The 27,924-nt window shown below is 41.4% G+C and overlaps 1 protein-coding gene across 3 annotated transcripts in view; it reads right to left on the reverse strand.

The window, feature by feature from the left end:
- LOC149789593 (uncharacterized) overlaps positions 1 to 21,143 on the reverse strand; it is a 119,870-nt gene extending 98,727 nt beyond the window's left edge. For 2 of the 3 annotated variants that reach the window (XM_089971611.1, XM_089971615.1), the window contains exon 1: positions 21,035 to 21,143. The gene's annotated coding sequence lies outside the window, so the exon portion shown is untranslated. The remainder of the gene's footprint in view (positions 1 to 21,034) is intronic. The other variant, XM_089971612.1, reaches the window with a different exon arrangement.
- Positions 21,144 to 27,924: the final 6,781 nt, after the last annotated feature.

The following is a 27,924-nucleotide window of genomic DNA, read 5'->3' on the forward strand; positions in this document are numbered from 1 at the left end:
GTATAAAGCTGAAGCTGCTGGCATCTTCTTGTTTGCTTATTCCGTAGAATGGGTTCCAATGGCCAACACTGTTAGTTTTATACTCAAAGCGCGAACGTGAAGGAAAACATCCCCTAAAAACATAAAATGGATCTTACCTAGATCATGACCCAACAACGCGCGTACGTGAAGGAAAACATCCCCCTACTTTCTCATTTCATATAATAAAACCCTAACTATACTCTTCACATACGCTAAGAAACCCATAATCTACTATTCACACAAACATACCTGAGCTCTTACAAACACACAAACACACAAACGCATACCCTCACACTATCTTAAAAAAGAGTTAGTGTTTATATACACACTACTCTACCTACACACATTGGCAAATCGATCGTTATTTCTTTTCTAGAGTATTGGGTAGCCCTGAAAAGGGCTGTTTTTTTAAACTCCAGATGCACCTATCTAATGGTTGCACCTTCCTGGCCTTGCGCCGCACACGCATCTTCTTCCCCAGTCTTCTTTCACCTTTCTTCTGGGGAGCGCAGAGGGAGGATGATTCGCTTCAGCACCCCAATCCTCTGTTTCAGGAATATTAAACGACATCATCTCTTCTCTTTTCTTTTCCTCCTCTTCCCTCTGTCTTCTCTCCTCTTCTTCCTTCTTTACTCTTGCTTCTTCTACTATAGCCTCCGCTGATAGTTCGTTTACTATCCGCCTGGCATATTCCAGGTGCATCTGGAGTTCTAACAGTTTCACTATTCTGCTAGTCATTCTTCTGGCTGTGTTGATCAATCAACAAGGGTAGCTGGACTGCCGAACGAGTTTCAATTTATACTGAAAGCGCGAACGTGAAGGAAAACATCCCCCTAAAAACATAAAATTCATCTTACCTAGATCATGACCAAAAAAAACAACAACGCGCGGACCTAAAAGAAACACTCACTCACTTTTTTATGCTACCCATCACTTCAATAGACTATCCACATACTCAAAGCAATCCAATCTAACCCCAAATATACACCTCAAACAGCCCAAAAAACTAACATCATTTTAATCTACTATTCACACCAACCTACTTTATCACTTACAAACACTAACACATACCCTCATATTTTAAAGAAAGAGTTAGTGTTTATTTTCACACTACTCTACCTACACATTGGCAAATTAATAGTTATTTCTTTTCTAGAGTATTGGGTAGCCCTGAAAAGGGCTGTTTTTTGTTTTGCTATGGCATTCTTTTTTCAGTTTCTAAGAATGCGATGTCCTCTGAGGATAGACTTTCTGGCAATAGGTCTGCTTCTTCGGAAAGAGAAGAAGAATTCTTTGGTGTCGATACGACAATCGACAAAGCCTCTGTCAGCTTCAGGTTGCTGCTGCTGTTGCTGTTGTTGCTGCTGTCTCTGAAGTCTGTACTTCTCTGTCCATTCTTCTTTCTCCCTGTTCATTTCTTCTCTGAAGAGCTCTTCTATCAGGTCTTCAGTGATTTTTAACATTCTCACATTCTCTATTTCTTCTGGCTTCGGTATCAGACTGTGTCTGACCCTATGCAGATTCACGTAGGCTTCGTTGAGCTTAGCTAGTTTGGAGCACATCTTCTTAGGAGGATGAGTCGACAATGGATGGCTAGATTGGGAACAACCCGGTTCTTAAAGTGAAAGCGCGGACGTGAAGGAAAACATCCCCCACACGGTTTTCGAGCCGCAACGTTCATGAGAGGGATAGTAAGAAATGAAAGAGCATCAATCCAACATTCTTATAGCTAAACAAAAGACAAAGGCATTTTTTCAAAACACAACATTTTTTATTCAAAAATCACTTAACACTAACTAACAACAACTCTAACAATAATCCAACATGATAACATCAAACAATTTTTTTTCAAATTACAAACATTTTTTTCTTCAAATACAATCTACTTTAAACAAGGCTGACAACGTTGTGAATGAAATTGTGATTTCCACTGTTGGAAATCATTAGGCCATTGATGGACACTACGTTTCCTAGCTTGAGACAAAAGATAAGCATAATGGTCACAAAACCATCGATCTACTTTCACATCGTTTCTAGCAGAAGAACGAGGATCGAAATGAGTCACTAAATGTTCTAAGGAATAGCCCAGGCTGCGATGATGCAGAAAATACACACAGTACTGTCCACACACCAAGGAATCTGTGCCTTGTAATTTCACGTTATTGAATCGGGTGGTTTGAGCATTTCTTCTCATAAAGTCGATGATATCGTCTTCCAAAGGGGGCAATCCGTACGAATCGAAATATTCCACACAGCCTTCTTGAGGAAAGTAGACGGCTACCCAGTGGGTTCCTGGGAGATGACTATCGTCCGTGTTGATCACGTAAGCTTGATGGTCTTTAGGTTTGCGATGAGGGAGTTCATCTTTAGCACAGACGACGGGATTCCAAGAAGACGTATACGAACTGTGGTTCAAAAGGTAATAAAGTTCCCAGGTATCCATTGTTTTGTGTTTGTTTTCTTCTTCTTCACAGGTAATAATACGTCGTCAATTCGATCCTGACTTTTTGCTTGAAAATGTCTGACGAATAAACGGTTATTCGTTCTGTTTCCTCACTCTGATTCAGGAGAGCTTCGATACGATGGATCTCTTGAGTGGTTAATGCTGGACAAGAATGTTCACGCAAGTCTTTATACCACTGGTGCAACACGTCTTTGTTCGAGATGAGGCTCCAAGCTTCGTCCAGATACTCGTCCAATTTTTCTTCTTGACTCAACATCAGGCATTTATCGTGTTGAATTTGACTGGGATGATCGTTTTGACATCCATAGCAATTTTTCTTGATCAATTCCGTCATTTTGTCGACCAAGTGTTTGGCAAAACAGCAGACTAAATGGGCTTCTTGTTCTGGCCATCTCGACTTCATCATGATATCTTCTTCGTCTTTGTCTTGAGATTCTTCTCCTTCCACGGTCTCCTTACATTCCATCTCCAAAGTTTCTCCACTAGGTAAAGAGGGACAACAGTCTTCCATGGCTTTCTAATAATCTAGAATGACTTCTCTCAAACTGTTGATTTCTATGGTATTATCGAATTCTGCATACAGGATGACGTTCACTGTCTTGTCCAGTGGCTTTGCAAACTGAAGTTCCACACGAATCTGGCCGGATTTTATAGGGTGGAAATGTCCCTCGTCGCTGCCTTGGTCTGGAGTAAAATCGAAAGCCCACAAAGCATAGCCTCCTGCATAATCGTCATACGTAATGCCGTGAGTGGTGTTGGTTCCTAACTGGCCGGTGGCTTCGTACAGGGACAAGTACGATCTCAAGTAATTGTTCTTGGCAAAGTCAGGTTCGAAAGGTCGGGTACACAAGGTCTTGCCATCACGACTGACTTCGATTTTCTTCACTAAAAAGTGTTGAAAGTTGAAAGGATTTTTTTCGGCATCTCCGTTGAAGGCTGTATTCTCGACGATACCAACGATCAAACGTTTGGGTAACTGTCCTTGAAACAGATGATCTTCGGTTATGGATTGCAGTCCAGCAGAAATGGTGAACGTTTTCACTTCCACGCGTCGGATGGGATACTTGGCGGTCGTTCTGCTCAACGTCTGACTGATGTCGTTACCTACTTTAGGTAGCACTTCCACACGTCGCACGTAGAGTCTGGCTTCTTGGATTTTGGTTTTGTAATCGTCAGCACTAGCCAATAAATGGAAAGCGGTACTGCTCCGATTCAGTCTCAGGCGAATATTCACCCCGTTCAGCAAATATTTCTCTTGCAACCACATGTCCAAATGCAAACGATCCATCAGTTCTAAACTCTTTCCATCTTTGATTCTGTCTCTTCGTTCTACAAATCCCCCATTGTGTTCTTTGGTTGTATCAGTTACCAATTCTTCAAACTGGCCTTCATCGTCAGCTTCCCATACCACACAGGCATTGAGATGAGTGTTCTTGGCATCTATTCCGTACGTCAAGAGATTTTCCAGGTAGGCCCGATAAGGGTAAGTATCCATGCTGCTGCTGACCAGTTTGTTGTTCAAGTACAAGTCCACTCCACTGAACAAGGAATGCATGAAATTGTTGACGGGAGCTACTGCTTCAGTGTCTATATCACCTCCTGTCTTATCTACAACTTTGACTTTCAGGTACAAGTAACTGCTATTCAGATCGATGTAATCTTCGGGCTGTCCTTTGATTTCAAACTCGATGGGAGTGGAATCGGTCAATGAGGAGACGGGATGAAATTCCACCCACTGGGATTCTTGCATCGTCATCATGGTGGGGGGCATGGCAAACAGATCCAGTTCCGTCTTGGAACAAGCGCAAGACTCTCGGTGCATCATTTTTTGTTGTTGCTGTGTTTCAATAATCGAAAACGTCTAAGTCTCGAACGGTTCTTCTTTTTTTGGCCTTTCTCGCTTGAAGTCTGGTGAAAGGGTGTTTTCTTCGTCGTCTCTTTCTGCCTTGTCCTTGCTGAATGCCTGATTCGGTAGCGTGCAGGTCATTTATAGGTGTCTCTCGTCGACCCAAAATGTCTTTGCCTGTTTGCAGCAAGACATTTTTGCCTGCCCTCATCAAGGCTTCTTTAGGGTTTTGTTTGTCGATGATGACATTTTGGAGAAATTCTTTGCCTTGTGTCAGTGCCGCATCTTTCAAGGCGTGCAATCCTCGTGTCACCATCGGTTTCAAGACTGGAGCCACCGAACGAAAGGCCGATTTTAACATGTCTCCTAAACCGTGTCCTCGCTGTCGAGCCACCCCTTGGTACACTGGATACATGACTTACTTACTTACGAGTCGTGAGAGAACCGTTTTCGAAAATGGAGTTTCACCGTGACTTTTCCTTTGGTGAATGGAATATTTTGTCCCAAATCTCCTTTTATAGTAATGTTGACCGTGTCCAAATACGACTTGCTGACAGGCAAATAGTGAGGATGGACAAATTCGCGGTGGACGTGGTAAGTGTTTCCACCTTCCTCGTCAGCGTTCGTGGCAGAATCCACTTTGAAAGGAATGACACGCAGTAACGGCACGGAGGTGTGTCCCACCACGTTGTATTCCACCACATCGGAATACACAAAGATCAAATTCAGTCCTTGGTTCAGTTCTACCGGGCTATTAAAATACTGGCCAAAAGTCACGTTGTCGTAAATGATGGGTAATTCGGGTGGTGTTTTTTGTTCTAATTTCTTCCTCAGCTCCATGTTACCGCCCAACATGTCAAACAATTCAGGACAAAATTCAATGGACACGATTTTACTTCGCTCAAATTTCATCAAGAAGCGACGAGCTACTTTGTGGTACTCCAGGGTGACACTTTTGTTCTTGACAATGTCAAAAGCTTTCCCAAACACGCCATTAAACCTGGAGGCTATGGCGCTGACCAAATGATGACCACTGAAATAATAGCCTGGGAGAATCACAAAGTGGTAGGTCCACGTTTTAGTTTTCTCATTATAGGTTTTATTGTCATATTTGACATTCTTATCCAAGTACTCTTGCAATGGCTCGTCATGAACTTCCACATCGAATTTATTTTGATTGGGAATGACATTGTGAACTTGGGTCGGGTGAATCATTTCTACTAAAGCCACTTCCCAATGGGCTTCGTGATCTAAGGGGATGGCTTGAGGTAATTTGGCCGTGTAACAGCACAACGTGTTGTTGGGAAACACCTCCATGGAACTGTCACTGGGTAAGGTTAAGTAAAATTGGTTTTGGTGACTCATAATTCCAGAGTTCTGTGACTGTCCGAGGGGTTAGTGGATGTCAGAGGCGTGTCTCCGCCCAAAATGGGGTTCTGGTTGTGGTTGTTATTGGAGTGGTGACTGACACTGGCACTGGACACAACGTTCCCGTTCGAGGAGAATTTCAGGGAGGGATTGGGAAGCAGGTAACCGATGCAACTGCTCAATAAAATGGTCCACAATTGTTTGTCTCCTTGTTGCAAACTCAAATTGGCGATGGCTGCCCCGATGACACAATACACCACGAAGATTTGGCAGAAAAAGACGATTTGCGTTTTAGGCACACGTTCTCCACACCACACCCACAAGGGTTGTTTTTGTAAATCTTGCACAGAAGAACTAGGGGAAGAAGGACTGGTCGACGTAGCTGCGTCTGATGTGTGAAAGGGCATGATGGTCACTTCTTCTTTTTATAGTCGATGACTTGCGAAGCGTCGATCCAAGAATCGAAACTGGGTGGATATCCTTTCCAACGTACTTTGACTTCTTTGACACGTCGTTTGCCCACTTTACGGGTTCTGCGTTCGAGAATGCTTTCGATGTCGTACACGTCGTCTTCTTTTTTGGTAACACGTTGTAACTCGGGCAAATAAAACGTTCCTTTGAGTACTTCTCCGTTCATGTCTTCCAATTTATAGACGGTAGGATGACGGCCATGCACTCGTCCAGTGACGCGAAACAATTCGGTCGTCCAGTTAGGTAAGTAACCTTTGTCGAAAGTGCGTTTGGTTTTGCCAATGCGCACCCAATCTCCTACGGTCAACTCTCCACTTTTCTTGGGGACAGCCCTCGTCGGGGACGTACCGAACAGGCGCTCGAACACCAGCACTTCGTTGTCGGGAGTCACGTCTTGCGGGGCACGTCCGATGCTTCGATGGTAAGATTGGTTGTACGCTTGCACCAGGTGCGGTAAGATGTCGATGTACTTCAGAGTGTGGTGATGCGTAAAATATTTCCACATGCGTTCTTTCAAAGTGCGTTGAAAACGCTCCACGATGCTGGCTTTGGTTTCGGGATTCTCGGTGGTAAAAAAATGAATGTCACGTTTCTTTAATTCTTTTTGGAAAGCTTGGTTCAGAAATTCGGTGCCTTTGTCCGTTTGCCATCGAAGAGGGTGACGACCGCTTTGTTTCAACACCCGTTGCAGGGCTCGCACTAACTCGCTGCTCGATTTGGAAGTCAAAGGCACGACCCAGGCAAATTTGGAAAAGACGTCGATGACACAAAACAAATATTTGTAGCCACGATTGTAGCTGGCCAAATGAGAGACATCGGCTAAATCGGCTTGCCATTGATGATCGATGCCTTCCACTCGGGTGCGACTTCTGGCAAACTTGCGTCGAATGGGTTTGTGTAAAGTGTAGGTAGTTTGTTCTTGTAACCATCGTTGCACTTGAGGTAAACGGAGACTTTTCAGTCGCGTTTTGGCAGCACGATACAATTTTTGAACTCCTGCGTAACCTGCAGGATGCGAGGGATCGTAGTAAATGCTAGCTAAGACTTTTTCCATTTTTTTTTTTTTGTGTTGATTGGTGTCTTAATAAGGCACCCACTCTTGGAAGAGGCTACTCTTTTTCTCTTGGGGTATTTTCTTGGATTGCAAGGCTTTGCGTGTGCGGCCAGCAATAGGTGTCGAAGAGGAGGAGGAGGAGGATGTCTGAGCAGGGGATATCGGTTCTTGTTTCACTTCTGTTTTCACTTCTGTCTTCACTTTCTTTTTCTCTTGTGAGGAAGAAGGGGTGGCCATCATCTTTTTAATCCATCCAATTCTGGAGGTAGGTGGTGTTGTTAACTTGCGTACTTTTTCTGGTGGAGTTTGAAATCCTTCTTCTTCTTCTTCTTTTCCTTTTTCTGTCTTGGTCACGGGTACTGGTGGTACTGGTACTGGTACTGGTGATGGTGCTGGACTTTTCATCAAGGTCTTAAAATCTTTCAGAGTGGGTAAAGCTGTTTCGTCTAAAGCTTTCTGGTGAAAGAGTTGCAGTCGTTGCAAGAGTTGACCGTACTTTTGCGATTTTTCTGTTTCGGACAAATCTTGGCGATCCAGCAAGGATTGCAATTCGTGTTGTAACTGGGACATCTCGCTCAAATTGGGATTGGGAGGTAAATGCGGGGTGCGTTGTTCTTGCCACCGATGGTATTCCATCCATCGTTTGTAAGGCACTAAAGCTAGTTTTCGTCCTTCCATGGGGTTGTCAGGGGTGAATTCTGAGATCTTGGGACTTCCGAAGGCCTTTTTATCTTGCTCCCATCAGTCCTCCCAACATGGTTCCCAAGACTCCTTTCAGTATGGGGCCTAACAAGAGAGGTAAAATGCCTCCACGTTGGACCAACATCTTCTTTTTTTGACGAATGGGAATTTTCTTTTGAACCATTTTCCGAAGAACGTGACGATGTTTGCCTAAGCATTGTTTCTGGTGTTTGGACAAAGGGATCGTGCCTTTCAAAACGTTCAAACAACATTCGCACACGGTATCGATGACCTCTTTGGAGGCCGTTTGAATGAGTTTTTTTCGTAGGGGTGGAGAAGCTTTGGACAGGACAGATAACAGGTCCCCATGTTTGGCTAAACGTGGTGGTAGTCCTTTCCTTTTCTTTCCTTGGGGTTTTCTGGAGGGTGACATCTTTGAGTCTTTAGGAGCACCTAAAAACACTGATACCCTACTCGGTCACAGGCCTTTTTATACTGGAACGCGTCGCCACTGATTGTCTTTACGTTTTATCAGTTTGAGGACAGGCATGACACGTCGTGCAGGGGTACGCAACGGACTAAATCGAGCCAGTTCTTGCTTGGACAAATCCAGTAAACTTTGTAACATGCCCGATCTTTCTTGAACTTTGATTTTGGGACAAGGTACTTTGTGAGCAGCAGCCACTGCCGCTAAATTGGAAGGTCCTGCCACTGGGGAAGTTCTTTTGGGGGTCATCAACGGAGAAGTTCTTGGTGTAATCAACGTCTCCAAGTACTCTTCAGTTCCTGGTGACATCAACGGAGAAGTGGACAAACGTGAGGCTGCCGGAGACGTTGTGGCAGGTCGTGGTTTGCGAGTGTAAGGTTGCGTCCTGGCCGAAGTGCCTCTCTTGCGACTAGTTTTCTTCTGTGGACTTTTCTTTTTTTGAGGACTTTTTCTCTGTTTCTTTTTCTTGGGGCTTCTTTTCTTTTTCCGGGGTGATGGTGGTGGTGTCTGGTAAGAGGAGGGTCCCGCCACTGGAGAAGTTCTTCTTGGGGACTTGGTCTTTTTCTTTTTCTTCTTGGGGCTTCGTTGGACTTTTGTCTTGGGGATAACTTTGGGGGCATTAGGATCCCATCTTAAGAGTGAGCGAATGATGACCCCTCCTAGAGTACCGCTCCCTCCAGGTTTCAAAATGATTTGTTTTTTGGTTTGAGTGTCGATGCGGGGATCGGCCAGTTGGACCAAAGCGACTTTGTTTCGATCGAAAAAGCGTTGGGTTTGATGAGGAATCTGAATGATTCCTTGGAGTAATTGACGTGCCGTCACCGTGAACCATCGTAAGACTTCTTTGAGACTAGCTTCTAAGACACGGGCTCGTGTTTGTGGATCTTTTTCTCGACTGATGCCATACAAGGCACGAATCAATTTGACGGGAAGATGAGACTGAAGGGACGTCATGTTCACACTGTGTGAGACAGACGAAAAAGGGTCTGAGGTTTTTATAGATTTTTTTTCATGGGGAGTGAAATGAAGTCGAGGACGGAGACGTGTACAGGACAGGCCCTCCGTCTTGGCACCAGTGGTGAAACAAGTGGGTACGAAATCGCAAATCCTCGGGGGTCGTAGGTTTCAAATCGACGAGCAAATAGGCGTGTGGCGTTTGAGTGGCATCGTCGTACGCCTGAGTCAGCCAAGGCGTTCCTAACTGTTTGGCTAAGACTTGCACTTGCGATTTATCTCGAGGGCTTTTAAACAAGACCACGTAATGCGCATTGAGACTGATGGTGCGATGGGCTTTACTTTGTTGAAACAAATTTTGGGTGATGTAAACGACACTGGCATTACGGTGATGCCCTTTGCGCGTGAACCACAATTTAATTTCTTCTTCGTCTTCTCCTAACATGTCGTCGAAAATGACCAAATGGGTTTGACGGGAGTCAGAGACGATGCCGTCGTCTTCTTTAGGAATGCCTTCCACAAACACGATGGAATCGCCTTGACTTTCTCGCAAGAGGCTGTACGCCGATTGCCACTCTTTGTAACACCACACGATCCGTTGAGGGGGTCGATCGATCAAATGATGTTTATGTTCGATCAAACGTTTGACGAATTCGGTTTTGCCTGAACCGCTAGGTCCAGCAATGAGCATGTTAAAGGGATGGCGAAGATACAAAGCCTCCCAACTGGCACGATCTAAGTGTTCGTCGATGACTTTGACAGTAGAGGAAGAGGGAGCAGAGACAGCAGAGGTAGCCATGGTATGAGAAATGTCACTTGTGACACGAAAAAACAAACAAGACAAGAGTTTATATACTTTTTCAGAACACGTTTATTGAATGTTTTTTTCAAATATGAACACGAAAGACAAAAATACATACAACCCAAATAGTGATGTACAGGAATATAAAACACAGCAAAGCGATCAAAGTGAAATATAAACAAGTGTCTGTACAACATGTTTTGGTTAACCAAGATGTCCTAGGGACAGTGTGTAATGTTCTTACAGTCTCTACATGAGGTATTGTCACACAAGTGTCCTCCCGGAATGACCTTTCAGGCATGTCCATGACAGTCCTGTCCTGAAGCGAGTGGTTGTTCTCGGTGACGGGTTCTTCTGGCACCGTCACTAACACAGGTTGAAAAGTAACTTTTTTCCTTGAACAACTCTTGTGCATACTGGGCCACTTCTTGGGTCCAAGCCTCAAAACCCCCCTTTTTCCAATCACGAACATCTGTCCAATGAGGGTGTAAGTCACAAGCTACACACACATCGTCATACACGTCTTGGGTCGCTAAAAGTTGACGAATCTTTTTTTCCTGTTGAGGTCGAGAAGTATCCAGATGAAAACGCAAGGCTTTGAACAAAAGGAGTTTTTCGTGACCATTTAAGGCCATGGAGGTGGTAAGTACTGATCGTAAAGAGTCCACAAGGAATCGGCTGGTAAACGAAATCCCAGAAAACAAGTCACTAAGACACACACCACTTGTCGCCCAAAATTGAATGGATACAGTTCTTGTAATAATTGATGGTAATGATCCACGGTTTGAATATGGTCATTGAGTTCCTTCCACGGAATCTGTTGGATGACATGTGACATAAACCGTGGCATGGCAGCCTGTTTTTATATTCTCTTTTTTTCGGATGCAATAGACGTACTTTCTAGCCAGAGATCTTCGTTCTCCAGTAGGGAATCTAAATCTTGCATACTGTAACCGAAACGTCAGAGTTCGTTTAGGTGTTTCCTCTTCCTCTAAGTAGATTCCACGTAAAATATGTTGGTAATCCTTTAACTTGTCTTCCTCAATGCATTGCACTAGGTGAATCTCGAAGTAACCATAATCATGAACATGTCGATCATTAGCGACCTCAAAGTTTTGAACAATGTCTGACCATTGAAAGAATTTCTGACGAATCAGTTCTCTTATACCATTCAAGTACCAGTGGTTAAAGATCTGGTGACGTATCGGATGCAATTGTTCTTTACGTTTCACTTGTATTTTCACCAGCTCTCGGTAAATGCGTTCTCTCAACTCCACAGGCAAAGCACGAATGTTCTCTTGTAAAGTATCCATGAATAGGTCATACTAAATCCTCTTTGGTCTGACACAAGAAATGTACTCTTTGCACAAACATGGTTTCACTTCAGTGTCGAATTTAAATCGTTGAGTCACTAATCTACACATTACAATTCGTTCAGAAGTTTCCTCTTTCACCAAGTTGACATTGTGTGAAAGATGTTGGTAATTCGTTAACTCTTCCTCTGGAATTCGATGCAATACGTTTACAATGTAGTAGATAGAATCGTCAATACCAAACCATTCCTTTTTATAACCAGGAGGTCGTTGATCAATGTCTGTCCAATGGAACACTTTCAATTGAATCAGTCCTTGTATAGCCTTCAGGTACCAGTGGTTCAAACACCGGTGACGTATCGGATGCAATTGTTCTTTACGTTTCACTTGTATTTTGACCAGCTCTCGGTAAATGCGTTCTCTCAACTCCACAGGCAAAGCACGAATGTTCTCTTGTAAAGTATCCATGAACAGATGATTATGGTAAGAAGTTACTTCAATGTCTCGGTCCCACTAAAGGTAAGTAATGACAATTCGGTGACCATCGAGCATGTTCTACGTAGGCCGAATCTTGCGGTTCCCAGTGGTGAAGTGACACACCGCAACTGAAGCACTTGACTTTATCTCCTTCGCCCAAGTAGAAAAATCCGGCTCTGGCTAATTCTTCGGGGGTCGGTCCTCCCAGATACTTTGGCCATTTTCCTTTGAACGATTGAAGACGATTTTCAAAGTCGCAGTATTCCGACGAACGCACAGGAAACGAATATTCGTTTTTCACAGGTTCGTTTCGATGAGGGTTGAGTGAAATGGGTAGGAGTTTGCTCAGGGCTGGATGACATCCGTAGGGAGGTAAACGTGAAGGTCGACATTCCCCTTTAAAACGAAACCCAGTAAAATGTCCAAGAGGACGAGCGGCATCGCTTTCGCATCCCTCAGGTTTGACACGCACAGCATCACTTTCCATGACAGGGGTAGTGAGAACAAAGTTCCCATGATGCTTTACGGCATCGCTCAGGTCACAACGTACAGCATCGGTCCCATCGCAAGGCTCACAATCGCACTCGTCTGCAAACTCCGTTACGCAATTACAATGGTAACCACATGGACAATCGCAGTTTCCTTCCGGACATTTTCCGTCGCAATGCATGGGTCTTATCCATCCAGTATTAGTCACACTAGAGGAAGATACAACTTTTTTACAATCCCCAAACTGGAACGATGTCTTTTTCAAAGTATTCATCTTGTTCGCTCGGTCTTGGTAGTCACAATGAACTATCGATCTTGACCATAGCCCCCTTTTTATACTAGTCGCAATGCAGTCTCCAGCTTGTAGATCTTTCCTTTTTTACGTTTTTTATGTCTTGTTTCGGAAGGTACCGTCTCTAAGGTACCGTCAACATTGTACCGTAGTGTAATGGGTGGAAAGGCCATAGAAAGGTAAGGGCAGTGAGGAGACCATCGAGTATGTTCCAGAATAGCTGAATCTTTATAGATACATAGATCCATTCGTAACTTCAGTCCGCAAGCGAAACACTGTACCTCGTATCCCAATCCTGACTCAGGTCCCAAGTAGACAAATCCTGTTCTAGCTAAAACATGCGAAGAAGGTAATCCTTCCCTATCCGTAGGCCATTTCTGAAACGTGTCCAATCGACGGGCACAATCACAATAGTCAGGTAAGAAGACTGGAAAATGGTAGGGTTTGAACTTGGAGTTCTCATCGGGTTTCTCACTCGATTCTTGCTGTGGCGAAGTCATCTTTCTGGTGGGGTAACTATCCTCTTACAACCAATGTTTTATACCAACGTGTCCATACGGTAAGGTGAAATGATTGGGAAGTCGAACTCGCTTCTGGTACACGATTTGATAAACTTTTTCCAAAGGTCGACTGACGATGTGGTGAGTGGGTAAACGTACAATCTTGTTCGGTTGGTGAGTGGTCACTTTAAAGTTTCCATCCTCTCCCGATTGCAAGGCTTCTTTCAATACCCCAAAGTTGACCACTCGACTGGTACGATAATTCAGAGTCAGTCCTTTCACTTTGCACGTCGTGTGCACTTCTCCTTGTTTGTCCCGGTATTCGTAGCCGTAATTTTTGGGACCGCCACTGACAAAACTTAGAATCTTGTCGTCGGGATGCTCGTCTGTCCAGGCTCCTAAACGGTCTCCTTCGATGTTAGGGTGATGTTGAATCGGGTGATGGATGTAAATGCAACTGTCCGTGTCAAAGTACAGGACGCGTTCTTCTAACAGTTCTAAAGCTTCGTACAATTTTAAGCGAGCATGGGCTGTCACGTAAGCCGCAATGATGACATTTCCAAAAGGGTCGTCTTGCACAAAGTCCAGATCTTCTTCGTAATTGACCAAGATCAAATTCTCTCGAACGACGTCCACGTGTTTCATGTATTTGGTTTTGTCGTGAATCATCTGGAAGTAGCGGGAAGGTTCTGTCAAATATTCCGTCTTGGGTAAACACGGTCGTTGTGCCATTTTACCCCACAAGCAATTTAACATCACTTTGGCAAACGATCGCCTGCCTTCGTTTTTCTCGATGTGGTCTAAAGTGATGCCTTCTTGTTCGTAGTATTTCTCTTTGAATTGTATTTGGTCTTCGGGAGTGTGACACCAGGACGGATAGCCGCTGGCTTCTTGTTTCAGTTTCAAAAAGGCATCCACGTAGTCAGCGAAAATGCCTTTCTGACTGGGATCACCCTTGTGGTATTGTTGTGTCTTGGGAAAGTGGCAAATTTCGTACACTTCTAACAGTTGGTATCCCATGTCCATAGCTTTGAACAATTCTACGCTGACCCAGGTTCCCGTCAAGGCCCGTTCTTCCTGGGTGTGCTGACAAGCTTGGTCTTGGTTGCACGTTTCGGCACAAGTACGGCACAAGGGAAACATCAGTTTGCCTTGACAATGGTGAGGTAAGACGGGATGGTAGAGGTTCGTGGGAGGCAAAACTTTACACTTGATCAAGCCTTCGTATTGTCGAATGTTGACCAGGTCGATGTGTTCCGTCAGCAATTGTGGGTGCCCTACGGGAAAACGACAATATTTGCACACGTAGGGATACAGCGAACACACATCCAAGTATTTGATTTCTTCTCCTTTCTCTTCGTCGGCTTGGTACAGCAAACAGGTGGCATTGGTCCTTCCTCCGTACAAACTATCCCTCGGGTTCAGCGGGTCCACGAACTGGTAACTTTCCACGAGGCGTTTAAACTCGGGATCGGTTTTCATACGGTGATCGTACTCGTGTTCCCACATTTCCACCACTTGGTATCCTTGCTGTTCCAACTTTAGACGCCGCTGACAAGTGTCCTGGTACAAGTCTTCCATGGTTCGTTGCAAAAACTGATTTTTAGTGCCACGGTCAGGGTAACAGACGGGACATCCGTGAAATAAGCAACCGTTAAACTCGTACACGATCTTGGGGTTTTCTAAGTCCCAGCCATCGACCGAATACGTTCCGATGGTCTTTTCGCCCCCTCCGTTGCGGGCATGCTGAATCCACTTGTCTTCCTTGTCGCACAAGTAATGTAACCAACGTAGGGCTTTGACCGAGTATTGACGTTTGACAAAGTGGGTCGTTTGAGGACTGATGACAGCCACGGTCTTTTCAGGCATGAATCGTTGTCGATACACTAAGGAACACGCTTTGGCAATGGTGCAAGCTTCTTTCAAAGGATCGACCCCTCCGTGTTCCATGAACAGTTCTCGAAATTTTCCACAGCAACGCCGTAAAATGTCCACGTCGGAACGACAATACTTTAGCATTTCTTCCTGAAAGTCGAAAGGGTCCGAGGCGTGAGCCTGGTACCAAGCGTAGAAAGCTTTTCGTTGTTCGGTACGCATGTTGTCGGGGTCGTAATAGTGAGCCTCAGGCAAATGGGGTAGAACGGCGTGTTGATTGGCTTCCGTATTGAAAAAGTGTGGAAAGTACCCTTTAGCCATTTCTGTCATTCCAAACGTTTTAGGCATTCGACTCAAAGGCATGGCCAAATAGCTCATCGAATCTTTAAACTGCACTTGTCCCACTTGCATGAAAATGATTTTGGCTCCGTTCAAAGTCACTTTAGGACGTTCGGTGCCTTGTTCCGTATAATATCTGAGAAGAAACTGTCCATCGTATCCGGAGAAATTGTGAGCCATCACCGTGGCATGACGATGACAATCTCCGTAACGTTCGATGTCCTCTTGGCTCCACGTCTTGTCGACGGGGTCTAAGGCCCATTGGGCAAAATCGGCTAACGTGTTCGGTCCCCGAAAGATTTTTTCACGCCCTCCGGGTATCTTGCTGCAGTGAGGGCAATGACTGAAGATAGGTTCTTGAATGCACTTCTCGCACGCTCGATGAGCCACGCAGAAATTAGGAATGTGAATGCCAGTTTCTTGCATGCATTCGAAATCGAAAAAGATGAAATTGCCTTTCTTCTTGTGACCGTCCTCTTTCTCTGGTGGGGGTTGGTATTTTTGCACGTAACATTCGTGTTCCAAGTCCACGATGTGGTGACAAATGTGACATTTTTTCTTTCCTCGACATACGTGTGCCTTGGTATTATTGGTACGTATGACTTGTTCACACGTAGAGCACAATCTCAGCAGTTGACAAGCGCATTTCTTCTGTGAACCTTGCGTTTTCAGATGTTGTTGGTAACAGGTAGGGCTGACAAACGTGCGCAGACAAGTGGAACAAGGCACTGGTTCTTCGCTCAGACAGGGTGAAGGGGCCAAACATCCTGTGCATTTCGATCCACAATGCTTGTGTTGCTCTCGATTGTTATAACCATGGTCACATTTCTCACAGTAATAACCGTATTTCAGGAATCCGGTGATACTGGTAATGGTATCGAAATGTTCATCGTGATAATAGACATGAATGTATTTTCCGTCCTTAAAGTCTTGGCCTCGAAACAACAGAGGTCCGCGCACTTCTTGAGGGTGCACTTTCAAGGTGTAGCGTGGAGCTAGGGCATCTTGCAATTTTTGCATCTCAGGAATGCCACAGGGTGTGTCTTTGGACAGGCCAGCTTGTTGCAACAGGAGTTCTGCTTCGTTTAGTTGCTTGGCTCGATGGGAACGTTGAATAGTGTTCCAGGTTCTTTTCATTTCTACCGTGTCGTTCTTGTCGGCATAGGTTCGTCCCACCACGATGGCACGGGCTAAACACATCTGGTCATGAGAGTTGTTAATTCGGACGAGACTCTTTTTGGTGTTGCGAAGGTCGTCCACCAATAACATCTTTTTGCGTCCTGTCCCTTGAGGAGGAGAGACGTGGGTCATGTCCAGTGTGGCTTTACCATCGGTGATGTCAAACTGATCATTAGATTGTTGTACGTGTTGAATCTTGTCCATGACTTTGGAAGCAGTCAATTCTGCAGGGGTGCTAAACTCGATCCAAACAGGGGATTTCAAACCGTCGTGTTGTATGGAAAGTCTCAAACGATCGTCTTCTTTGGGTTGACATTGTCGCTTGAGTGCAGTGAGCAAAGAATCCCACACCTCAGTGATGAACACTTCTGCTTTCTCTAACGGCACTTCAGCCTTGAAATCTTTAAACTTCACCGTGTATTTGTAAGCCGTGGTTCTAAATTTTCTAGAGGAGCGCTTTTCCGTCTCTCGAATGGAATAGTACTTTTCAGGGTTGACTAAGGGTGGTGAACTTGTTTTAGAGGGTTCGGATTCTGGTTCACTCATGTCCTCTTCAAAATCACTGGCATGAATTTGTGCCAAGATTTCAGCCCTGGTACGAGGCGATAGATCACGTTTCTGCCTCTTACTTTCTTCTTCTTTCTTCTCGAATGAATGGGATCGTTTCATCTTGAAAGCAAAAAGTCAAATGACTCAAGTTCAAACACCATAAACTACTTTATAGTCATAGCAGACCAGCGTATATAAAAGGGTGTGTGTCCTGTCCTTTCACTATTCATTTCACTCTCAAGCCGAACACAACGATGGAAGAGACTGACCAGATGGAACGTTTCGTCAGAGCTTTGCGAGGGGTCATTAGAAAATTCTCTTCAGACCAGCCTACGGACTACTCTCCTTCCTTTAGAGATAAAAGTCAAGATACTTGCTATATCTGTCAGAAGAAAGGGCATTGGTCTTCAGAGTGTCCAGACCATCAAAAAAGAAAAAAAACAGGGGATAAAAAAGACAAAAGTCAAGATACCTGTTATTATTGTAAAGAAAAAGGACATTGGTCTCCAGATTGCCCAAAAAAGAAACAAGAGGAGTCAGAAGAAAAGAGGAATTCTTCAGAAGAAGAGAGGGATTCTTCAGAGGAAGAGAGGGATTCTTCTGAGGAAGAAAGAAGACAGGTGAAGAAAAAGAAACAGGAGAAAAAAAGAAGAAGGGAAGAAAGCGAGGAGGAAGAAGAGGAAAAGAGTGTGACGGTGAAGAAATTCAAAAAACAGAGAGACTAAACAAGGAGAAAAGAAGAAGTCAATGAACTTTTAATTAAAGTGTTGTGTTGTGAATTGTGAATTGGATTGTAAAAAATGGATAAAAGAATAAATGAATGATATAAGGTAAGTGTCTTTGAGTTGTGATTTTAAAATAAGAAGCTACACTCACGCACTCATACACAGACACGTAATATAAGGGTAACATGGGTGAGTTTTTTTGAGTTATTGGCAAATTGAAATTGTATTTCTTTTCGAGAAATGTGGGTGGCCCTGAAAAGGGCCTTTTTCTTCATGGTGTAGGGGTGAGTTTAAGCAATCAATTTTAACTGCCTTAAGCCTTTGCCACGGCCAAGGCCTACTTCTGGACTGCGTAATGTTGATGATGATAATGATTGGGTTGAAATCACTAAGGGTGGTACGGTAGGCTTAGTCACAGGGTTGACATGTTTGGCTCGGGAAGGTCGTATTCTCTTCGGTCGTGATAAAGAAGTCTGATACATTTGTTTCAGACTTCTTAACTCCGCTAAAATGTCCAACAGTACCGTGACCGTTTGATTTTCACCCTCTTGTTTCTTTGCTGCTACTTCTTCTTGCTGTTGTTGCTGTTGTTTTTTTCTTACCTCTTCTTCTTCTTCTTGTTGCTGTTGCTGTAGGAGAAAAGCCTGTTCCGCTTCCTTTTGTCGTTGTATAAATTTCTCCAATTCTTCTTTCTGTCTCTGTCTAAAATTCTCCACTTGCGGTAATGAAGAAAGTAACGAAGGTTCCGGAACAAATTCTTGCGAGGAGAGAAAATCCACAAAATCCCAATTCACCTCTTCTGAAAGTAAGTCCGAGTTCCCTTGGGCAGTCTCCCCTGCTGGTGCACCCCAATGGACCGTTTTCTGAGTTTCCGTCATGTTGAATCACTGTCGCATAGACTGACTGCACACAAGCGCTAGCGAATCTATATTGACTACGTGACGTCACAGACTGCTCTCTTCGGATTGGATGCGAGCTGACTGAATTCTGTAACGCGTGTTCGGATTGGTAAATGAACTCAATCCGTTTCAATCCTTCCTCCGCCTATAAATAAGCGCCGTTCAATGCATTGATTCACCTGTTCTCGTCGCTTCAAGATGTGGACTACAGTTGAGTCATCCACCCTTGTGTCTTCCATGATGTTTCGGACAGACTTGCTCATGTATGTCCGATCCAAGTGGACCGTTGTCCACAGGACAAACACCAGCCTGTGGATACGTAGGATCTACGTCGAAAGACAAGGATGCCTGAAAAGAGTGCTGATGTACGGACCAACAGTAAGACGCAGCCTAAGGACAAGAAGAAGACCAATGCGGTGCCATTTATGTTAATGAATACATTAACATAAAACCCAAAGGCCCTTTTCAGGGCCAGCCATATTTCTCGAAAAGAGATAGTCTTTTGAATTGCCTACCCCTTTTTTAAATTTAAATTTAAATTTAAATTTTAAAAAAACTTTTTAAAAAAAAAAAAATCCCATGTTAAATTCCCCTTGTACGTATAGTATCCCACAATTTATTCCCATGTTAAATTCCCTTGTACGTATAGTATCCCACGATTTATTCCCATGTTAATTCCCCTTGTACGTAAAGTGTCCCACGATTTTTCTCCATGTTAAATTTCCATTGTACGTAAAGTGTCCCAAGGGTGTTTTTAATGCTAATTCCCATTGTACGTAAAGTGTCCCCCTTCACTACTTACTGAGCACGTGTCAGCAATGGTTTTGTTGGTATCACTTGACTATCACATTGACATGTTCTCTCTGCTTGTTAATCTGGTTTTCTTCAAGCTGCTGAAACACTTACATATTTCCGGTCATTGTTTTCAGAATAAATATTTTGAAAAGTTTGTGTTCTCTTATTTTTCTATCAAGCTTTCGAGACTTTCAATGATATAGTCGATTTGTTTTCCTACAGAAACACAAGCAATAGTTTTACTGTTAATATCACGTGACTATATGACGTCGATGTCAAAAAAATGTAGGTTTCCAGATTTATTTACTCATGTGACCAGTAATGCTGATGGTGAGATCCGGGTCAAATTTAAATACCACTTTAGTTTCGTCTGGTCAGTGAGCGGATTAAAGATATAACGAATGATATGCTCGCAATTTATGAGAAAATAAATAATATTCCTATCGATTTCATGCAGGTATATCTCCATGAATGTCGTTCAAGTTTGCTAGGCCCGCTAATAAGAGGCTACCAAATGGTGTCGGCGAATTCCAATTGTTTAATATGCTGTGGACTCTGACCCTACACCCCAACATAAATGTCCAATATCAAAAATGGGGTGGCAAGGGTCAGAGAAAACTAGGACTAGATGAGTAAATAAGCAATACGAGATGCGCACGTTTAAATCCCCCAAATGAGTGCTCACACACTCAGATTAAAGGCAAAATATAGTTGGATGATGACTCCCTTCGCATCCCTCAAGGTGATGTAAATGGTGGAATTGCCGCACACGTCAAACATTTAAGATCATCGTCATCATTTAATAGCAAAGTTTATCATGAAAATGGAGTTTACTTACTGATGGAAAGCAACGAGTCTCGTATTCCTGAAGTTCTGTATCAGAATTGGACTATTGCATAACTCCACGACTAATATGGCAGCTTTCATGCAAGCCTACCACTAGTTTGAAGCATGTAATTATCTATTGTGTGTAGTTTGTGCTGTAGATGGTGTTGAAATCTTTCGTGCCGAAACCGTAGTTTTTACGTTTTGAGACATAGAATCAATGTAAGGATATAATTCGCTAAACGAACTATAGTATGGACATATGTTATTTTGTTAGCTTTTTTTCTCTCCAAAGACCCTGAGCGAAAATGTCATTCCAAGAAATGTATTCCCCAGAATGCTTCTTGTCAATACCATATCCACTTAAGTCACAACTAAAATGATCAGCAGCTTATGACCTTTGAACGCACCCTAGATCAACAAATTGTTATGTGCTCCTCCTCACCCCCACCCCTTTTTTAAGTCTGCCACCAATGATATCAGAAATAAAAGAACAAATTATTGGTCTGCATTTGCGTAGTTAGACTGATGCTTGCAAAATACACAGGCTACGCATTATTTCAACTATTTATGAGCACAGGTTATACGAATGTGTAATATTATGTCATATAAAACATCCTGCTACTTACAAAATCTCTGTAAATCCTCCAAAATGTAATCGTCCTTCAATATCCCGTGTTTTCTGTTCGACTATTATGCCCTGGCAACATCATGCTGCTATTTATATACACATACACATCAATCATTGAGAGAATACTGCTGCACTGTTTAACGACGCAATGATGCAGCAGTGACTGTAATAGTATGCATTGTAAAGGTCACTAAACATATAAAAGGATGTCGTGCCCAGAAATCTCTAGCATATCAAAATTCAATCAGTTAACAGCGAAAATAAGCCCATAAGCTCAAATCATGTACAAAGAGTTATGGTTTATCAAGATTTAATTCGTTATATGATAAATACTCGAGACAACGTTTTAAATGCAGTGAACGCTTTACTACAACATCCGAAGCCATAAACGTTTACGGAACCTCACGTGACCCTATAAATGGACACGTTATCTCCGTATAACGGGCAGGTTTGACGTCACAAAAAATTACGTTGACGGCAGTGCGAAAAATACATGAGTTTGTAAACCGACATTTCCCCTTTTCTCCGTGTTAGCGAGCATTAAGATAAACCAGTCCTCTCTTTCTCTCTCTCTCTCTCTCTCTCTCTCTCTCTCTCTCTCTCTCTCTCTTACCAAGACACAGTAAGCGTAAAGAAAATAGGTCCGCTGTTCTTAATGTCAATCAAATACACGTAACATATCTGATATATAACAAAAGAGAAGTATGTGTTCTGTCTCTAATTAAAGTCTCTATGTCCTACCTAGACTTATAGATGCTCTAAGTTACCGCAACTTATTTTTATCTAACTTTCTACGAAAGGTTACTTATGTATTCCATTCGCTAAGTCCGTGTTGGCATATCCAGGACAATCGAATCTCTCTCAGGGGCTCTGATAGGCAGATCCAAGTAAAATTGTATCTGCAATCCTGGAAGATTTCTTCTTTTCGTTTCAGTTATTTATCTTCTTTGTGTATTTCTAGAGTTTGCTATTTTTAGACTTTAAATTCTTTAATTGCAGATTATATCTTGTTAATCATAATTTTCTCACATTGTTCCTTCATATCGATAATATGATAACCTCTGAATCAGTTCATATATCGGTTTTTGGCAGTGTTTTAACATGAAACAAGAACATCAGTCATAGGATATCAAGGACACAGTGATGCTAATTATGCAAATAAAAATGATGGAATATTATTTATCTCTTTTGATTGAAGAGTAAATCGCACCCAGAACAAATCAAATAGTTCCTCATGTCCGATAATCCAGATTGATGGCAATTTTCACATGTTGACTTTTCATTCAAGGACATTCACACTAAGTTATCAATTAATGGACTGCTTAATTTGGGTGCAAACCCTCACCGGTTATGATTTCTTCGATAAACGCCACTGAGTGCAAACGAATGTTAAATAAATTTTAGAAAGTTATATACTGCAATTAGAAACATAAGGTATTAAACTTTTAATTTTGTTATTTTTTTAAGTTTTTCAGCATTTATAGTATGATATTCGAAAACGTGCATTGATTTGAAATCATACGCTTGATACGAGTATTATTCATATTGATTTGAATTCATACTCAATTATGTGAGTACTATTCATGTTGATTTGAATTAATGTGCAAATATACGAGTACAATTCATATTGGTTTAGAATCATAGGCAATGATATAAGTACTATTAATATTGATTTGAAATCATACGCAATGCTACGAGTATTATTCATATTGATATGCATTCATGCGCAATGCTATGAGTACTATTCAACCGCTCCGGTGGCCTAGTGGTTAGAGCGTCCGCCTCGGATGCGGGAGGCGGGAGGTCGTGGGTTCGATCCCCGGCCGAGTCATACCAAAGATTTACAAAATTGGTACTAACAGCTGTCTCGGCCCGTGTCAGAATAATGTGAATGGGTGGGACATCATGCTACATGTCTGTGGCATGATGCTCCAGTGCTAGACATCACTATAAACTGCCACATTGCAGACATCGTAGCGATATGACTGAAAAATTGTTAAATCTACGTAAAAAATCAAAATCACATCACATCACGAGTACTATTCATATGCAGTTGAACACATAAACAATGATATGAGTATTGTCCATATATGATTTCAGATCATATGCAATGGTATGAGTACTATTCAAGTAGATCTGAATTCATATGCAATAATGAGTACTGCCCATATTGATATGAATTAATACGCAATGATACGAGTTTTATTCGCATTGATTTCAATTCATACGCAATGATACTTGTACTATACATATTAATTTATGAATTCATAGGCAACTATATGAGTATTATTCGCATTGAATTGAATTCATACGCAATGATATGAAAAGTATTCATATTGCCTTTAAATCATAAACAATGATACGAGTATTATTCATATTGACTTCAATTTATGCGCATTGATACGAGTATTATTCATACTGATTTGATTTGATACGCAATGTTACGAGCAATAAGGATATTGATTTGAATTCCTATGCAATGATACGAGTACAATTGATATTGATTTGAATACCTACGCAATGATACAATTGCTATTCATATTGGTTTGAACTCATCCGCAATGGTACGATAATTATTCTTATTGATTTGAAATTCATACGCATTGATAAGAGCATTATTCATATTGATTGAATTCATACGCATTGATATGAGTATTAATCGCATTGATTTAGATTAATGTGCAATGACACGATAATTTGTCATATTGATTTGAAATCATACTCAATGGTTCGAGTACTCTTCATATTGATTTGAAATAGTGCGTTATGATACGAGTATTATTGATATTGATATGAATTCATGCTGAATGATACGCGTCCTATTCATATTCAGTTGAACTCATAAGCAATGATATCAGTATCATTCATTTTGATTTGAAATCATATGCAATGATATGATTACTATTCATATAGATTTTCAATTTATATGCAATGATGAGTACTACCCATATTGATATGAATTAATACGCAATGATAAAAGTTGTATTCATATTTATTTCAATTCGCACGCAATGGTACGATTACTGTTCATATTAATTTTGAATTCATAGGCAAATATATGAGTATTATTCATAATGATTTAAATTCATACGCAATGATATGAATATTATTCATCTTGGTTTGAAGCCGTACGCACTGACATGAGTATTATTTATATTGACTTGAATTCATACGCAATTATATGAGAAGTATTCATGTTGCTTTGAAATCAAAAACAATAATACGAGTAGTTTTAATATTGATTTGAATTCATGCGCATTGATATGAGTATTATTCATATTGGTTTGAATTGATACGCAGTGATATGTGTAGTATACATATTGATCAAAATCATGCTCACTGGTTCGAGTACTTTTCATATATATTCGAAATCGTGCGCAGTGGTACAAATACAATTGATATTGATTTGAATTCATACGCATTGATACGAGTACACTTGATATTGATTTGAATGTATGCGCAGTGATGAGTAATATTCATATTGATATGAATTCATAGGCAATGATATGGTTATTGTTCATCTGTAATTATAGATGTATAATGCTGTTTCCATACATACTTATAGATACATAATGTTGCTTCCATATGCACTTGTTGATGTTGTGTGATTATGGTATATATAAGAGGTTAGTATTAGGACTGGTCGCTCTGGTGTCAGGATAATGTGACTGGGTAGGACATCATGCTGCATGTCTGCGGTATGATGCCTCAGTGCTAGACATAAACATAAACTGCCCCAATGCAGACATATCGCTACGATGTGTATATATATATATATATATATATATATATATATATATATATATATATATATATATATATATATCATGTCTGCGGTATGATGCCTCAGTGCTAGACATAACCATAAACTGCCCCAATGCAGACATATCGCTACGATGTGTATATATATATATATATATATATATATATATATATATATATATATATATATATATATATATCATGTCTGCGGTATGATGCCTCAGTGCTAGACATAACCATAAACTGCCCCAATGCAGACATATCGCTACGATGTATATATATATATATATATATATATATATATATATATATATATATATATATATATATATATACATCGTAGCGATACGTCTGCATTGGGGCAATTTATGGTTATGTCTAGCACTGAGGCATCATACCGCAGACATGCAGCATGATGTCCTACCCAGTCACATTATCCTGACACCAGAGCGACCAGTCCTAATACTAACCTCTTATATATATATATATATAGAGAGAGAGAGAGAGAGAGAGAGAGAGAGACCCATCCGTCCATCCATCCATCCATTAATCTATCCTTCCATCCATCAATGTATCTATGTATCTATTTATCTATCCGTCCATCCATCCATCCTTCCATCCATCTATGTATTTATGTATCTATCTATCTAGAGATACCCATCCGTCCATCCATGTATGTATGTATGTTTCTTTTTATATATCTATATATCTGTCTGTCTATCCGCGAAATGTGCAAAAATAGGTATGTGGTAAATAAATACCCTAGAAATTGAAAACTTTGAGGAAAACACGTTTATATTCACATCATCGAACAAATGCAATTGAAATAATTAACATTTAAATAGCAAGTTTTAAATAAATTATTGTTCTCACATGGAACACTAGGACTCTAACCGTTGTGAATAATATATATGGTAGTCAGAAATGAAATGCGTTCGTTGACTTAATAAGATGTACACGCATGATGTCGCATATCATGTTCAAGTTCATTTGTTTTTATGTACATTGACTATACTTATTTTTTTTAGGCAAACATATGGATTGTTGCTATTTCAGGTCATCCATAAATGCAAAATGTTCCACTGTCACCTTTACTAAACACTGTCAGTTCAGTAAAAGTGGAATTCTGAATTGTTGACACGTGGTGAAATGTTGCTTGCGATGCCTTCTTTTTATTTATCAGGCTGCATTCTTTATTAATCAGATTAATACATAGTGATCATATCTAATTATCTTAATCTTTTTAACTGCCACTTTATTTATTGAAAATTTAGAAACTACTATAACAAAAAGTCTTTACTGGGTGAATGTTACTTCAAAGAGAAAATAATGAAACAAATAAAAAAATGAACAATTCACAGAACTTAGGTATTGCTAAGCATGGCAAATATTCCATTACCAAACTGTAAAATTAGTGGAAAAGACTGATCACAATAAATGATGCTTGTGTGAGGCAGTAGGTACCATTTTAAGCTTGAACTTTATAATTAATTAATGAAGACTCCTGGTATTGTGCAAATTATTAACTTTAATAGTAATGTAGGACGCGAGGTATTAATTCAGTTCACACAGAAAACCAGTGTTAACACCATGAACACCACCATCCATGACTAGGCTCACACAACGGAAATACATTGATATCCACATTACAAGATACCCCAATGAGTTTCCGATGGATTTGTTTACGAAGGGCATAGAGGCCAGACTCGGAATCGGGGCGTACAAGATCAGGTGGGAGATTTTGCGGAGGTTACCGAAAGTGAAGACTGGCAAGAGAATTGTGCAAACTTGATTCTGCAGAGGTGGACAAAGTACAGGAGTTGTTTTTAAAGTGCATGGGTTCGTGGTACACTCGTGGTACCCAGGATGCAACGTTGCACGCCCCTGTTTCGTTTGCGGAAGAAAGGGTCACGTCCGAAGAGAATGTCGAGAAACAAATACAGTAATACCTCGTGCATTCGCGTTTCTGGATTCGCGAATTCACGGATTCGCGAAATTTTCATTGGTACCCTCTACGTACATGTTTTCTTTATTTTATTGAATTGTACCTTCTGTGACATATGAAGTTTACCTAGTTTACCTTCCTGACAATGACAAAGAAAACGTCAGTCATTAAGTTTACAGTCCCATTCGTTACTTGGTTTTACCTTACTGTGAGTGCAAAAGAAAACGGCAGCCAAAGAATTAGTATAGGGGTAATATTAGTATACACGTACCGTACTGTAAATGCGCTAGTGTGGCAAATACCCATTAGGCGATACTGTACTCTATTTTCACGTCAACCATTTATTTTTCTTTTTAAGGGTAATGTATTAAGCTAACTTTTAAATGAAATTAAAGTGCTTTGGGAGCATGATTTGGGTCATATTTAGGGTTTAAACCCTAGAAATAAGCATTTATTAGCCTTTTTAGTGACTCGTACCAAACATTCGCGATTCCTCCTGATCCGCGACTGGTTCTGGAACCTAACCTCAAGAATGTTCGAGGTATTACTGTAGTCCATATGCGGCGGCCGTGGCGACCACTGATGAGATAATTGGACACATTTCCGACGCTGATGATGACTCAGACCACGCACCAGAACAGGAAACTGTCAAAGCAAAACAAACCCAGCCCCCATCAACTCCAACAACAGAAGAAGAAACCATACAAAATGAAGAAGAAATAGCTCTAAAAGATAAACACGATACTCCGCAAACCGAAACAGACAAGGAAACTGTGACCGAAACAGATTACTAAACTGTAGAACCTAACGAGGAAACTGTGACTGGAACAGACTACCAAATTGTAGACCTAGGAAACAAAAGAAAGAACAGGAAAAACAAGCAATTCGAATTTAATGCAAACAAGACCACAGAAAAAGAACATGACAAGGAGCAACAAAGAGTAAAACAACTTATATCAAACCCTACCAAAAACAGCACTATCAAACAAGCACATAAAGACAAAATCACCCAAACATGGATCACAAAAACACTAAACCTACAAAATACAAAACAATAACTAAAACATCAACCAGAAACCGTAACCACTAACAAACCACCACACACAACCAATACCACAACTCATATTGTAGAATAAACACTCATTAACCCTTTTTATATGGGAATGGAGCAAGCACTATGT

Source organism: Sinohyriopsis cumingii, chromosome 10 (assembly GCF_028554795.1).
Source record: "Sinohyriopsis cumingii isolate HCF-2022 chromosome 10, ASM2855479v2, whole genome shotgun sequence".
NCBI lineage: Eukaryota > Metazoa > Mollusca > Bivalvia > Unionida > Unionidae > Sinohyriopsis > Sinohyriopsis cumingii.